General features: G+C 38.9%; 1 pseudogene; it reads left to right on the forward strand.

Annotated features, from left to right (window-relative positions):
- Nucleotides 1–1,184: 1,184 nt before the first annotated feature.
- LOC130829873 (EF-hand domain-containing family member C2-like) lies at nucleotides 1,185–3,026 on the forward strand (annotated as a pseudogene).
- Nucleotides 3,027–4,204: the final 1,178 nt, after the last annotated feature.

Raw genomic sequence — 4,204 nt, forward strand, 5'->3', positions numbered from 1 at the left:
GAGTATTTTGAAAGATTTTAGAAGCTATTAGAAACAAATTTAATACAATTAGGTTTAAGTGAAAAATACTGAAAAACTTGCCATTTTTACAGTTACATTCAGCATAATTGAAAAGAGAATTTCCTTGGTCTGAGAGGGAGGCAAGGAGAGAATTTGTGGAGAGGGGCCGTGGGGATCATATACTGTGATGTCAATTTTGTTGGGATGGTTGATTGAGATTTAATTTATACACTGCTTTTTTTAAAATTAATTTATTTCTTTATTTATTTATTGGCTGTGTTGGGTCTTTGTTGCCGCACATGGGCTTTGTCTAGTTGCAGCGAGAGGGGGCTGCTCTTCATTGCGGTGCGTGGGCTCCTCATTGCCGTGGCTTCTCTTGTTGTGAAGCAAGGCTCTGGGAGCGTGGGCTTCAGTAGTTGCAGCACATGGGATCAATAGTTGTGGCACATGGGCTTAGTTGCTCCGAGGCATGTGGGATCTTCCTGGAGCAGGGATCAAACCTGTGTCCCCTGCTTTGGCAGGTGAATTCTTAACCACTGTGCCACTTAAGAAGTCCCTACACTGCTTTTTGAATAACTAGTATTTTTAAGAAAAACTAAAAGCTAAAATAGATAAAACATGGACAAGTGATTGAGAATGCTATAAAACAATTATGATTAATTCATTTCTGTGCAACTGAGGAAAAAAATATGTCACAAAAGCATAAAGGTAGTGGGATTGTTATGCAAACACAATTTCAGCCCATATCCCTGGCCTCTGCTTCCAGCTAGTCCCTAATTCCTTCCTCTGTGAGACTCTGGTGCCAATAAAGAGACTAGGAAAGTGGAAATACATCCATAGTTCATGTTCCGTCTGTATTTTGTAGTTTTCAAGAACACATTTCTTGGAACACGAAGAATGAAATGTATTTCCCTCTTGGAATAACCAGATAAAAAATACTCTTATTTTCTCCTACACTGAATCACATTAGTTTCTCCCTTATCCAAAGCACATACCTCTTCTCCAAAATGGAGTTCCTAAGACCCAACTTACCAATAAAAACATGCCTCTACTAATAAAAGTAAAGATAACCATCAGGGATATGTAGAGATTAGCCTTTAGAACAGATATAATTGGCGGCTGCAAGGTGGCCGCTGCCTGCCGGCCCCTCTTCTCGGACCCTTGACCCTCGGATGCTCAGAGCCATGGCCAAGCCGCTGCTGCCTGGCAACAGCTTCAACCGCAACATGGGAAAAGAGAAATTCCGCAAATCTCAACATTGGGGCTTTTGCAACAATGTTAGGATGCTGGTGAGTGAAGATAAACCAGGAATACGTGGAGAACTGCTTCTCGGACAAAAGATAAAGCCCAAATATAGTGTATTTCCTAAAGGAATGGGAACTGACTCACCATCCTGGGTGGCTTTTGATAAACAGGTATTATCTTTTGATGCCTATTTAGAAGATGAAGTGCCTGATAAAAGTCAAGAAAACTATAGAATAAGACTCTATGAAATCTATTTCTACCTTGAAGATGACACAATTCAAGTAAATGAACCAGCGTTGAAAAATAGTGGACTGCCTCAAGGAATTTTTATCCAGCGTCATCGGATTTCTCTCCCCCCTCCTGATGAGGATCAGTTTTATACTGTGCATCATTTTATTATCAATGTAGACATTGTCTTTTATGGTCGGACGTTCAAGATTTATGACTGTGACACATTCACAAAAAACTTTTTGAAGAAAATAGGAGTCAAATTAACGCCCCCAGGACAGTGCCCAGAAGATCCTTACATGAAGACACGGAGGGAGAAGCTAGAGTACGTGGAGCCCTTACATCCCTATGAGTCCTTTGACACTTTAAGACAGTTCCTCGAGTATGATAGGAAGGTTTTGCGTTTCTTCTGCCTGCGGGATGACTCAGGCTCAATGTTTGGGGACCATAGAGAACTCATCCTGCATTACTTTCTGTCTGATGATACCATCGAAATCAAAGAAGTATTGCCACATAACTCAGGAAGAGATGCTATGTCATTGTTCCTCCAGAGGAGAAAGCTACCTAAGTATGCCCCCCCTGGAGTCTACCAACCAGGCCAGATAACAGACCGGGCAGTTCTCAATGTGTATGGTGGCATATCAGAGAACTGAGTGTATGGCTACCTGTTGGATAAATACAAGCTAGGAAAAGTAGACCAAGAGTTTTACAAAGATACTGACCGGTCCATAGGAGGTACCATCAACGTGTGGGGAAGGAAAGTGCTCCTTTGTGACTGTGATGAGTTCACGAAGACTTATTATAAGACAAAATATGGACTTGAGAACTTTACCTCGATTTCATGCAAGGCCCCAAAAATAGAAAGGGAATTTCCACCTTACACTGGTTTTGGTTCTGAAGAGGATTCTCTCCGCTCCTGCATAGGCCTTGTGCCTTATGCCCACACCTCATCAGAGGAACTTCAAGAAGTTCATGGAATACGACAGCTATGGCAACATGAGCAATATACTCCGGTTTTTTGCAAAACTAATCACACACAAATGTGCTGATGTGGAAAGGATGTTTGTTATTTCATATTTTCTCAGTGATGACACACTTTCAGTGTTTGAACCTATAGAGAGGAATTCAGGGCATACTGGTGGGATGTTCTTAAAAAGAATTCATGTTAAGAAGCCTGGATAAGAAGTCTTTAAATGTGAACTCTTGGAATTTATCAAGGCTGAGGAGCTGTATGTTGGAGCCAAAATGAACGTGAATGGCTGCCTGTTTCTTTTGGTCAATGCTGACAAGTACACCTTAAGCTACATGGAGAGGAATTCAGATAAATTTCCTATGAGCAACATTGAACTTGCCCTACAAAAGATAAAACAAGAAGAATCAAATCCAGAGAGCTCAAGCAGGTGTTTATAGCTGCTGATTGTACACACATGAAGATGGTGGATTATAATACATTCAGAGGGAGCTTTGTTCACAGTAGCCACTCAGGGAGTGAAGCTGACAGAACAGCCACTACCTTGAATATCCCAGAGAAAGAGGAGAACTTCAGAGGGTGAAGCCCAATAAATCTCAGCTGGGAAGAAATACATATCATTTACACTCTCAATTCATTGGCCAGTACTAGTCACATGGCTCCGCCCATATGTTCAGAAGAAAGAGGGAAACCAGATGTTAGGTAAACAGCACTAATGGCTACCATATATATGTCATGCTGCTTTATAGATAAAGCAAAATTCAGAAATCTGTATAATATGATCCTATTTATGCCAAAAGTCTAAAGTTTATGAGTGCATGTATATTTATATAAATATTTCAAGGATTATGTATCCTTTGAAGAAATCCTAGCAGGCTGCACACCAAACTGCCTCATTCTTTGATTTTTTTTTTTTTTAACAATGAGCAATTGTAAAAAAAAAAAAATTAAAAAGATAAATAAAGCTCAAGCAAATAAAACCAAAAAGCCTGGGCAAAGAGCACTGAGCATTTTTTATTTCTTCCTTCAGTTTCCAGAAAGAGCTAATGGCAAATGCTGGCAGAATGTTTTGAGCAAAAGTTGAGTCTCAGAATCATAGAGCAGGGTTTGAGTTGTTCCACTTGATGCTCTACTCTGTTGATTAAAAGTCAAATAATTTTAATGTGCTTACTTAAAATTCTTATATTATGGGCCATAATATTTTATATTTATGGTATGAAACTCCAGAGCTTTGAAATTAAATTTGGGATGGAATAGTTTTTATAATTTTCAAATTTTTGTTAAATTAGCAACAAAGTCTTACCCATTTATTTCCCCCACTTAGATTGTATCATTAATATTTTACTATATTTGCTTTATCATACATCTCTTCATTCATACACACCTCTATCCATCCATTAATCCATCTTAACTTTGGTGCATTTCAAAGAAAATCACAGACATCAGTTACTTCCCTCTAAATATGTTACCAGGCTTACCATTTATTTATATATTTTCCTTTTTGATGTAAAATTTATATTCAATAAAATGCATAAACCTTAAAAAAAAAGATATAATTGTTTGAAATCTGATTACAATACACATTAGCCCCATGACTTTGAACAAGTCACTGTATCTTTCTGTGCTTCACTTGCATTATGGCAGTAGCAACTGTGCCCTGCAGAGTTGCTGTAGGTGTAGCAGGATTCTGAGGCTAGACTGTGTCTCTTGTAGGATTTTATTGTACCTGGGTACATTTGAAATCCTGGTAGGGTAGCATGA

This window comes from Hippopotamus amphibius, chromosome 10, assembly GCF_030028045.1.
Source record: "Hippopotamus amphibius kiboko isolate mHipAmp2 chromosome 10, mHipAmp2.hap2, whole genome shotgun sequence".
Taxonomy (NCBI): domain Eukaryota; kingdom Metazoa; phylum Chordata; class Mammalia; order Artiodactyla; family Hippopotamidae; genus Hippopotamus; species Hippopotamus amphibius.